This window comes from Camelus bactrianus, chromosome 1 (genome assembly GCF_048773025.1).
Source record: "Camelus bactrianus isolate YW-2024 breed Bactrian camel chromosome 1, ASM4877302v1, whole genome shotgun sequence".
Classification (NCBI taxonomy): domain Eukaryota; kingdom Metazoa; phylum Chordata; class Mammalia; order Artiodactyla; family Camelidae; genus Camelus; species Camelus bactrianus.
The window spans coordinates 9,771,007-9,783,591 of NC_133539.1; positions in this window are offsets into that span (position 1 = coordinate 9,771,007).

Genomic DNA, 12,585 nt, shown 5'->3' on the forward strand with positions numbered 1-12,585 from the left:
CGGTTGGTTGTGTCTAAATGAGTTACTGTGGGTTATGTGTGAGTTTTTATGAGTTTATGGCATGTGTCTGAGTATAAACTAGGATGCCTCCTCCTCTCCCCGAGGAGACAGTGGAATGTTCTTTAAGGACCAAAGAGCTATAAAAGCCAGTCCATGGTGCACTGGAAAAATAAGGGGTTGGAGTCGAAAGGGCAGGAGAAGAAAGTCTAGGACGAGAGAAAACCCCAAAGGGATCAGCAGACCCATTACATCAGAGTCGGGAGTTGCTGGAAAATGTGGGCTGGGAGTAAACAGATCCCCCAGACTTGACTCCTCAGCTAGGAAGGCAGGAGGCAGCCAGGAAGAGGGACTGGACTCAGATCAACTCAGGACCATGGGGACTATCCCCACACTGGCCAGAGCTGTCCTCTGTCCCCATGACTGCCCCAGAGGTTCCAGTCAGCTGCACCCTTGCCCTCACTGCTAGAGTCCACACTGTGATTCTGGAAGAACCGCCTACATGAGTGGCCATGAGTGATCCACCAGGAGAGGTCACCAAGGGGATGAGAGTGAGGGACCATCTGGCTGCTCCCAGGGCCTCCAGCCACAGCAGGAAAGACAGAGAGCAAGCAGCTGGCTGGCCCAGGAGGGTTTACTGCATTGAATAAACCAAGGGTTCAGACCTTATCCAGGAGAAATTGAAACCTTCATACATGCTGATGGGAATACAAAATGGTGCAGCCACTGTGAAAAACAGTTTGGCACTTTCTTGACAAGTTAAATGTAGAGTGACCATAATACCCCACAGTTCCACTCCTGGGTATGCACCTCAAAGAACTCAAAAGCAGGTATTCCAGTAAAAAACTTATATAAGAACATTCATTGTCGCACTATTCTCAATAGCCAAAAGGTGGAAACAACCCAAAGGCCCATCAGTGAATGGATAGATTAAAATGTAGTCTATGTATACAATGGAATATTACCCAGCCATTAAAAGGAATGAAGCGCTGACTCCTGCCACCACCAAGTGGATGAACCTTGGAAACATTAGGCTACGTGAAAGAAGCTGGACACAGAGGCCACGTGTTACATGATTCCATTCAAAGGAAATGTCCAAATAGGTAAATCTGTAGATATAGAAAGCAGATTTGTGGTTGCCAGGGGCAGGGGGTTGAGGGTGGACCGAAATGGTGAGTCACCGCTTGATGGGTGCAGGGCTTCTGTTTGAGATGATGAAAATTTCTGGAGCTAGAATTTACTGAATGCCACTAAATTGTACACTTTGAAATGGTTAAAATGATAACGTTTATGTTATGTGTATTCTACCACAACAAGAAGGTAAAAAAGGAAATTGAAAAAACAAATGTTATCCAGTAATTTTTCCAGTTCACAAAATTTGATTTGTTGAAAAGAAACTTGATCCACAACAGATGAAATGCTAAGAGTCAAGCTTTTAGTCATTCTGTGATGTCAGATTTACTTTATCTGGAAACAGCATCACATTTGCAGAGGGCTTGCTGGGTCCCAGGCCTCAGATTTCCTCTCATCCTCACAGCCACACTGAGAGAGAGATAGGGCCGTGGTTATTTCCTTCTGGCAGGAGAAGAAACTGAGGCTCGTGAGGACAAGGGGTGGTGATTTGCTGAAGGTCGCACAGCCTCAGGGGTAGCAGTCCCTAGACTCTGGGTCCAGTGCTCCTTCGCCATCAATCTCCTGGGCATCTCAGGCTCGAACCTCAGAACCTTCCAGAGAACCCCCTCACCATTCAGGAAACTCCACAGCAGGTGGCCTGAGCTCAGTAGTGACATCACAGAAGCTTGTGTTACCCTCTCCCAGTCTGCCCATGGGAGGCAGCCAGCCTGCCCAACGGCAGTCAGGTAGCGGTGAGGAAATAAAGTACACCTCACGATCCTAAAACCAATAAAGGGATTTTTTTTCTTTTTTTTTCTTCCCCAAGATCAGTCACCTGGCCATGTCCTTTTAAAAAAATATCTCAAGAACCTGGGCAGTCTTTGATTAAACCTTGTGACACCTGTGTGTGCAAGGGAAGAGGACAGAACTGTGTCACCCAGAAAGATTCAGTCACATCCTGACTCCGGTACGACTGTGACCTTATTTGGAAATAAGGTCTTTGAAGATGTGATCAGATTAAGATGAGATCACACTGCACTAGAGTGGGCCCTAATCTAACAACTGGTGTCCTTATAAGAAGAAAGAAACTTGGACAAAGAGACACAGGGAAGAAGGCACATGAAGACAGAAGCTGAGATTGGAGTGATGCTACCGTGAACCGAAGGATGTCAAAACTTGCCGGCAGCCATCAGAAGCCAAAGGAAGGCAAAGAAGGATCCTCCTCAGAGCCATTGTCAGGAGCACAGTCCTGCTGACCCCTTGATTTCAGACTTACACCCTCTAGAACTGAGGGAGAACAGATATTAAAGCCACCCAGTCTGTGGTTGCAGCAATGTGCTACAACAGCCTCGAGAAATTAACATAGCAAGGAAAACACAATTGGACATCAGTTGTGTGACATGGCCCCATCCAATGGATGTGCCCATCGTGGTTCACTCTGATTCCAGCCATCCACAAGATGCTGAGCTGGCCTGGGTGCAGGAGGCGAGCCGTCCTGGCTCGCTGGGCCCCTGGACGTGGTTGCTCACGGAATTGAAATTATCTTGGTGCCCTGGACTCACAGGGGTAGTTACTGACCCTTGACAGGCCCTGCCCAGCATCTCATTCTTCTCTTTCTTCCCTCCCTCCCTCACCCACTCCCTAGGCCAAGAAAGCAACCACAGACAATATATCAACGAATGAGCAGAGCAGAGTTCCCATAAAACTTTATTTGTGAACACTGAAATTTGAACTTCATACCATTTTCATGTGTCATGAAATGTTATTCTTTTAAAATTTTTCTCAAACGTTCAAAAAGGTAAAAACCATCTTAGCTTAGCATTGGTACAAAAAGAGGCAGCAGGCTAGAGTTGGCCTGTGGGTGGTAGTTTACTGACCCCTGACAATTTCACTGGGTCCCCGGGGCTAAAAATGCTAGATGTGTATGATGACCCACAAATCAAATTCCTGTCTTTAGCCCAGCCTTCTCTCTGAGCTTCAGATGCCTCGATCCATGTCCACTTGGATGTCTAATGTGTATTAGAATGTCCAGATTTAGACATTCCAAACACAACTTTCCATTTCCTTCCCCACTTGAAAGCTATTCCACCCCTCTGGTCCCCATCTCAGTTAACGGGGTTACCATTCCCTGTCAGGCCAAAAGTCCGTAATCATCCTTGACTCTTTTCTTTTTCTCAAACTCCATATCCGATCCATCTGCAAAATCTGTCCACTCTACCTTCACAGTACACCCAGATCGCACAACTTCTCCCTACCTCCTCGGCTCTCACCCCCATCCAAGCTACCAGTGCCTCCCAGTCCATCTCCAGGTCTCCTGCCATCTATCCTCCACAAGGCGGCCAATGGGATCCTTCTGAGTCCAAGAATACTGTTTCCCCACCCTTAGTCCTACCTCTAATCTTCTGAATGCTCCCTGCTGACATTAGACTAAAATCCAACACCTGCAAATCAAAACCACAATGAGATACCACCCCATGCCAATTACAATGGCTACTAACAACAACAACAACAAAAATCAGGAAATAACAACTGTTGGAGAGCATGTGGAGAAACTGGAACTTTTGTGCATTGTTGATAGGAAGGTAAAATGATGCAGTAACTATGGAAAACAGTATGGTGATTACTCTAAAAAAATTAAATACAGAATCACCATATGATCCAGCATTTCTACTTCTGGGTACACATCCAAAAGATTTGAAAGCAGAGTCTGGAAGAGATATTTGTACACCCATGTTCATAACAGCATTATTCACAATATCCAAGAGATGGAACCAATCTAAGTGTCCAGCAATGCATGAAGGGAGAAGCAAAATGTGATGTATATACACAACGGAATATTATTCAGACTCAGAAAGGAAGGAAATTCTGACACATGCTACAACATGGATAAACCTTGAGGACATTATGCTCAGTGAAAGAAGCCAGAAACAAAAGAGCAAATTCTGCACAATTCCAGCTGTAAGAGGTACCTGGAGGAGGCAAATTCAATAGAGTTAGAAAATATGACGGTGGTTACCAGGGGCTGGGAGAAGAGGGAGTGGCGTTGTTAATTAATGGGTACAGATACTTAGTTTTATAGGAGAAAAAGTTCTGGAGATTGGTTGCATAGATGTGAGTGTACTTAACACTACTGAACTGTACACTTAAAAACAGTTAAGAGGGTAAATGTTATGTTATGTGTGTTTTAACCACATTTTTAAAAAACTCCTTCTATGTTCTCTGCACCTACGTGATCTGGCCCAGCCCCCTTCTCTGAACTCGTTACCCACAACCTTCCCCTTCCTCCTCAGCTCTAGCCATTCTGGCCTTCCAGTTGACATTCTTCCTTCCACCTGGAATGTTCTTCCTGCAGACGTTCTCGGAACGTACCCTCCCAACCCCGCAGGCCTCTGCTTGGGGAGACCTCCCCTAAGGACCCTCTCCCAGATGGTGGCCTCCCGCACTGCATTTCCCGCTGTGGCACTTCCCAGTGTCCCCAGTGCAATTCTTTGCTTGTTTATTGCTTCTGTCTTCCTTGTTTGGGCAGAGGCTTTTCCTGCTTTCTCACCACTCTGTCTTCAGCTTTTGGCATGTAGTAGGTGCTCACTAAATAGTGATTTGAGAGAATTACTGTGAGCCCTGCAATGCAGCCTCACATCCGAAGAGAAGGGCAGGGGGCCCCAAGGGACCCACAATACCCTGCTACTCATCCATAACTCCAATTTCTCCCCTGGACAATGCAATTCCTTCAGATACTGAGATGGTAAATAATGGAATCCTGTATGTGAAATACTGTGTGCTCTTAGAGAAAACAATTATGAAATGCGTAAATGAGTGGCACAGAGCAATCCTCATTGTTCATAGAATAAAGATCTTTGTGTTGGTGTGATTTAAAAATCTAAACATAAGCTACATTTCCATTTTCTCCAGCCACAAGTGAGGCTGCTGGTCTGGAGTGAGGACACCTGGACTCTAGTGCTGGTGCAACCTGTTACCTGCTTGGTAACCTTGGCCAGTCACTTTCCCTCTCTGGGCCTCAGTTTCCTTTCTGGTCCTGTGAAAGGATTAAGCTGGCATTCCATGAGGTCCTTTCTACTTGAAGATTCAAGCATCTTTGAAAAGTTGTAGTTCATTCTCCCTTCAAGATGGTTGAGATTTTAAGTTCATCTCAAATTACGAATTAATCAGATTCCTTTTTTAGGCTTCTATCAGTTGGCAATGCAATAACAGTAGAAAAACAATTTTACCCAGGAGTAAAACCACAATGATTCATGACTTGTTAAACCTAAATGTAATGGGGGAGGGGAGGAAATACAGAAGAAAAAAGAAATTTACTGGTTCTTGGAATATGAAGGCGTTTCAGCTCAAAACTGCATTATTCACAGTCTCATCATTTATCGTGACAAGCCGCTGTGTTTTTCATGAGGGTGTAAGGTGTAATTCCTCAGATATTCAGATGATATTACAATGGTAGAGTCCCATCCTGCCAACAAAAATGGAATAAACTTCATTTTTAGGGAGGCTAAGCTGAGTCTCAAAGGAAGGGTGCGGAGGGTGGCTCTGTTCTGGGAGCAGTCCCGGCGATGGGACATAGAGTGTCTGGGACCAGGAGGTGGGGTGCTTTGGGCGCGCGGGCCCTTCCCCAGAAGCTGGCAGCTGACTCACAGTCCACTGAGGTGAAACAGGAAGCGGGTGGGCAGGCCAGCACCACAAGCTTGGAGGCTGGGAGGACGGCAACGGGGACTTTCAGAGCTGTAGGAAATTTACCAAGTGGAACCTGGGGACTCCAAAGAGTTCATGTGCTCTCCCCAACAAGAGCCCGAAGGCACTTAGGCTAAAAATAGAAGAGTGAGTGAGTGTGAGTGAGTGAGTGTGTGTGTGGGGGGGTGTGTGTTGTGTGTGTGTGTGTGGCAGTTTCTGGTAATGTATAAAGCAGGTTCTGTGCCTCTCCCCACTCACATCCTCCCACCTCCACCCCCAGATCCCTTCCTGGGTTCTCACATGTCTGGGCATGTCTGGCAAAACATGAGGAAAACCACCCAGAAGCTAAGCTGTGTGCACAAAGCAGCTCAGGTGAGCACCTGGAAAGACGGGAAAGTTAGGCTGATAAGCTTGGCTGCTGTCTAAAACAAATAAATAACCACTATCATCAAAGGGGAGGGGCCATCCTTTTTCCAGTCTGCTCTGATCCCTGTGACCAGAATTTTTCCCCATGGGATACAGCCAGAGAAACTACACGTGAAAATGGAAGGAGTTGTTTTCACTCAAAATATTAGAAACTAAACTGAGCAGCTGAGGGGCCCACCACATCCACCACCACTGCCACCCTACCTGTCACTGTTGCACAGAAAGCTGTGTGGCTTCAGTTTTCTGAGAACTTCAGGGGATGCAGAATCACTCTGGTCCTCTAAGGGTCCCTTAGGGATTTGGCATAATAAGCAAGAGTGGCTTTGATTGTCTGAGGGAGTGGCAATATCCTGCAGGAAGCAACTTTCATTGAAGGCAAAAATGAGGTGATTTCACACAGCTCTGTAGATGATGGAGGATTCTCCTTGAGCATGACTGAGAGCTACCAGGGCAGGAGAGGGAAACCATGGCAGATCACTGGGGAATCATGAAAAGGTTATATTCATGATCCTATGTGGTGTGCCCTTTGGGTATGCCCAGAAAACACTGGAGTTGGTCATATTCAAAGATAGCCACACATACAAGAAAACATCACACTATGAGTGAGAGCCAACAGGCAAAAGAAACACAAAGCATTCAGATATTTGAACTATAACGACTAAAACACAGACTAAAACAATTCTGTCAAAGAAATAATCAACGAGTTTTAAAATTTTAGCAAGGAAATGGAAACTATAAAAAAAAAAGGGTCTTGATTGATGTAAAAAAGAACTTCTAAATGTGAAAAATACGTTAGCTAAAATTAAAGACCCAGTGGATTATTTCAACCACTCTGTAGACAAGTTGAAGAGAGAATTTGTATACCAAAACTAAAGCAGAAGAAACTATCAAGAGTATAGTATGGGAAGAAAAATGGTTAAAAAGACAGAAGAGAGGGTAGTAGGGTATACAATGAGTAGACCCAGTAAGCATTTAATGCAAGTATCAGATGGAGTAAAGAGAGGGAAAGGCACAGGAAAAGTATCTTCAAATATATGATGATGGATGATTATCCAGACCTGAGGAGGGACATTCATCTGCAAAATCAAGACCAGTGAATCCCAAGCAAGACAATGAAAAAGACATTCTTATTTTCAGTAAAGAGAAAGAGATAGAAAGAAAATCTTAAAGCAGCCTGAGGGAAAAAAAAGACATTGCCTTTAAGGAAGCCATAGATAGTCAACTGACTGCTCAAAAGCCACAGTGAGAGCCAGAAGACGATGAAATGATATCTTCAATTTGCCAAAAGAAAAACCTAGATCCCCTATCCATGGAAAATATCCTTCAAGAATAAAGGTGAACTACAGACATTTGCGGACAAGAAAAAAATACAAAACCCCAAGAGCATTCAGTACCAGCAGATCAGCATCCAAAAGGAAAAGGAAAGTAACCCCAGATGGAAGGTTAGAAGTACAAGAAGGAACGAGAATTAAAGAATGATGAACACTTCATGTGAAAAAGTGACCAGATTTTCATCAAATCAGAAATATATTTGGAATGACCTAAGCTTAAGTCTCATGGCATGTGGGCCATTCACTTTGAGGATACTTGGGCAGACCTCAAAGAAATCAGGCTAGCAGCCATCCGCCAGGGCACCTGAAGCTGAATCAGTGGGGCTCACCTGAAAACTAATCAGGAGAAGCAAGCCATGTCTAGGAAGATTCCAATAAAGAAAACTGGGTCTCCCCATATGAGCCGGAAATAGAAAGTCACAAGGACACTTGTTTGCAACAACGCTGATTCACTCAGGATGCTCTCTAGCGGGCCCCAGGGTGAGAAACCTCGGGGTTTCATTGAACATGGGTTAATGATCACCCAGTATCTCCAGTAATCAATGAAGAAAACTACACACAGAGTGGGAGAAAAATCTGTAAGGTCGTGCAAGTTGGAGATGACAGTGGCTTAGAGCGGGGTGATGGCCGTGCAGGTGGAATGGGGTGAGTATCTATATTTTGGAGGGAAATATAGCTCATCTACAAACGGACCGGATTGGAAGTCTGGGGTGGAGGTCAAGGATTACTCAAAAAATCTAACTTGAGAGACTTGGAGTTCCTTTGACTGATATGAAAAAGACAGAAAAGTGCACTTTTAAAAATCTGTCCAACAATTCCAGTCCTGGGCACATATCCATAGGGAACTCTAATTCGAAAAGATACATGCACCCCAATGTTCATAGCAGCACAATTTATAGTAGCCAAGACATGGAAACAACATAAATGGCCATCAACAGATGACTGGATAAAAAAGTTGTGATACATATATTTTAAAAAGTTGTGAGATAGATATAGATATAGATAGGTAGATAGATAGATAGATAGATAGATAGATAGATAGATAGATAGATAGATAGATAGATAGATAGATAGATATACACATACACAATGGAATACTACTCAGCCATTAAAAAGAATAAAATAATGCCATTTGCAGCAACATGGATGGATCTGGAGATTGTCATTCTAAGTGAAGCAAGCCAGAAAGAGGAAGAAAAATACCACATGATATCACTCATTTGTGGAATCTTAAAATAAATTTAAAAGACACAAATGAGCTTATTTACAAAACAGAAATAGCCTCACAGACATAGAAAACAAACTTATGGTAACCAGGGGGGGAAATGGGTAGGAAGAGATAAATTGGGAGTTCAAAATTTGCAGATATTAACTACTGTACATAAAATAGGTAAATAACAAGTTTCTTCTGTATAGCACAGGGAATTACATTCAATATCTTGTAGTAACACACAATGAAAAAGAATATGAAAATGAATATATGTATGTATATGTATGACTGAAAACATTATGTTGTACACTAGAAATTGACACAACATTGTAAACTACTATACTTCAATTTTTAAAATTCAGAGGAAGAAAAAAGGGGGAGGGGAATTGGGGGACAGGAGTGAGGAGAATGCAGATTCAAAATTCCAATTTTAGACTTTTTAATTGATAACATATGTGAGACTTCCAGATAAAGATACCACATCTGGGTAGTTGGAGCCCAGAGGAGGGGTTTAGGCTATAGACATAAATATTAGCTTTATTAGCACATTATAGATGGTATTTAAAGCCATGGATATGGATGAAAATCATCTAACAAAAACGTGTATAATTTTAAAATATAGATAATTTTTAAAGAAAACAGAAATCACTCATAATCTATGAACAGAGGTCATCATTTATAATTAGGTAGTTAGACCTTCTAGAATTTTAGTTATCCACATATAAGTATATGTATCACACGGGAGGACAGTGTTACTGAAGTAACAAACAATGGTCTTATTCACAATTTCCCCATATCCTTGGTCTTGTCTTCTTTCCTCCAACCTAGAGGTAGCAGCCAAGCCATCTGATGCCACTGCCTCAGCAAAGGCATGTGATAACAGAATAGCTTCTCGTTTTTGAGTTTCCAAGGGACATGGAAAGGACCAAGATCAGCCCCAGGTGACAGACTGGAAAAAGCACCCTGGTGAACACGTGTTCCAGTCTAGATAAAGTTCCCTTGGAATCGGGGGAGAGAGAGGACCAAAAGGAGGCAATGGGTCTCAGGTGCTGGTGGGTCCCAATGAGCAGGCCCTCCATTCTCTCCCCAGGCCAAATGCTGGACCAGTCTCCATGTGGAATCTGATAGCAGCGGTGTCCTGGGCCTCTTTGCTCAGGTAACATCCAATAAGCAGGGCCAAGGCTCCAGAGTAGGAAAAATTGCCAAGTGAAGGGACTTTGACCCCCACTGTGGGGCAGAAGCAGCAGCAGGTGACTATGCACCCAAGTGCAGACAGAAAACACACAGCCAACGGACTGCACAGAGCTTCCGGCAGGGGAGGGACCCTTAGCAACCTGTGTGGACTAATGACCATGGACAACTCCATGGACATCAGCAAGGACCAGAGGGACCTCCAAGCATATCTTGGCATATCAGAGCCCTTTGGAACATATACAACCAAGGGAAAATATGGAAACCCTAAGATGACATGGCAACATGGGGGCTCAAGATAGGAGTTAAATTCAGCTAAGGAAGAATCTTTTAAAGTTATACTTCCTGTGATGTATCAATAAATTATTGGAAGTTGTCTTTGCAGAGAGGTTGGAGATTCTGCAAGAGCAGGCAGAGGCAAATGTGGAAGAAGCACCATCTATTACCGTTCACCCCCTAGCCTTGAGCCTCCCAGGGCAGCAGGGCTTGGGAAACGAGGAAGGGAGGGCGGGGAGAGAGTAAAGACAGAGGGGGTGCTCTCCCCAGGACCTGGGACACAGTGAGCCTGGAGAGAATGCCAGTCATGCCCACTTCATTCATCACTGGCACAGTGCCTCACTCAATATTAAGGATCTAATAAACATTTGTGGAATGACAGAATGGTAGGAACACAATAAATATTTGTTAAATAAACACACATATTATGTATGTGAGATATAGAGTTTACAGAAGCAACGTAATATTGTTCAGGAACAAAACAGAAGAAAACATTTTCAATTCATCTAAATCTAGCAGCACTATTTACAATAGCCAAGACATGGAAACAGCCTAAATGTCCATCAACGGAAGACTGGATAAAGAAGATGTGGTATATTTATACAATGGAATACTACTCAGCCATAAAAACCGACAACATAACGCCATTTGCAGCAACATGGATGCTTCTGGATAATGTCATTCTAAGTGAAGTAAGCCTGAAAGAGAAAGAGAAATACCATATGAGATCGCTTATATGTGGAATTTAAAACAAAAACAAAAACAAAAAAGCATAAATACAAAACAGAAATAGACTCATAGACATAGAATACAAACTTGTGGTTGCCAAGGGGGTGGAGGGTGGGAAGGGATAGAAGGGATTTCAAACTTGTAGAATAGATAAACAAGATTATACTGTATAGCACAGGGAAATATACACAAGATCTTATGGTAGCTCACAGAGAAAAAAATGTGACAGTGAATATATATATGTTCATGTATGACTGAAAAATTGTGCTCTACACTGGAATTTGACACAACATTGTACAATGATTATAAATCAATAAAAAATTTAAAATAAATAAATAACAAAAAAAAATTCATCTAAATCTTACCATCCATGAAATCATCCTGTCGTTGATCTGGATAAAGGTGGAATCGGAACATCTAGCCATTACTTCTTTCCCTGAAAGTTTTCCTTCTCTTGCAATAAAGCTTTTGCAATTACAATCATTAACCTCCTAGAGGCAGGAGTCTCATGCTGATGTCCCCACTGTCACTGTGAAGGGCTGGATCTGGCTCACTCCATCAGCGCCTGTGCAGTGGGACCACAGCCTCCTGCCCCAGTGGTCCTGAGGGCAGAGGCAGCCTGTGGCCGAAGCTGCCCTAGCCTGACCAGTGGATGGACCTTGTTCTGGTCCTGAAACTGGCACCACACCCCCGTCAGCAGTCCAGGCTTCTGCTCCGCGTCTGAGCGGGTGATCTTGGAGATACCTTTCAGCTTAAATGTTTGATGATTCTGAGCTTCTTTGATTAAAGTAGCTGATTGTCACATGGGACTGTTTCCAAATGCACGCGTCAGCACTGAAGCTGACACATAAAGAAGTCCGGGATCTCCCCAGGACGGGCAACCCGGGCATGAGGAAAGTTCTCCTGCCTGGCCAATGTCCCCACCCCCTGGACCTTCCAAAAAAGAGGAGAAACTCCTGCTGTGAGACAGAGGGCGCGAGGTGGGGTGCAGCCAGTACATGACCTTCCCTCTGCCCAGGAGCAGCACCTCCTCCCTCCTCTGGTGGCTCCAGCTCCCACAGATCAGGCCACCATGGCTCCAACTTCAAGGGTGACCCCAACCCCCGGAGCCAGCAACTTTACCTCCTCCCTTTGTCCCTGCCGCCAAGGGGTGGTCATGGCACATTGTTGTTGTTAACCTTTGAGTTGTCTGACTGTTCCCTATTTGACTTCTCATCGCCCCTCCCCCCAATTCCCTGTATTATGTTTATTCCCATCTTAAGTACTTAGAAGGTCTTCTATTTGCCCAGTCGGACCTTGACAGACACAAGGGCTGTGCAGCTACTGGAAAATGCAGGCCAGACACAGCCACTCTCCCCCAAGCCCCCTCTGGACAGGTGACAGGGTGATTGTGGGAGGCCTTACAAAGGGTGACCAACTCATCGCAATCTGCCCAGTTTTAGTTGCAAATCCCACAGCCCAGGAAATGCCTCAGTCCTGAGCAAACTGGGGTGGTAGTCACCCTCTACCTCAGCAAGATGCTTCTGAGGAACATCAAATGCCATCTTTGGAGTGAAGAAATCCAGAAGAGAGGTGAGAAGCAGGCTAGCTCCTGGTTCTTGGGGTGACGCACAGAGCCCTGGCCTCGGGCTG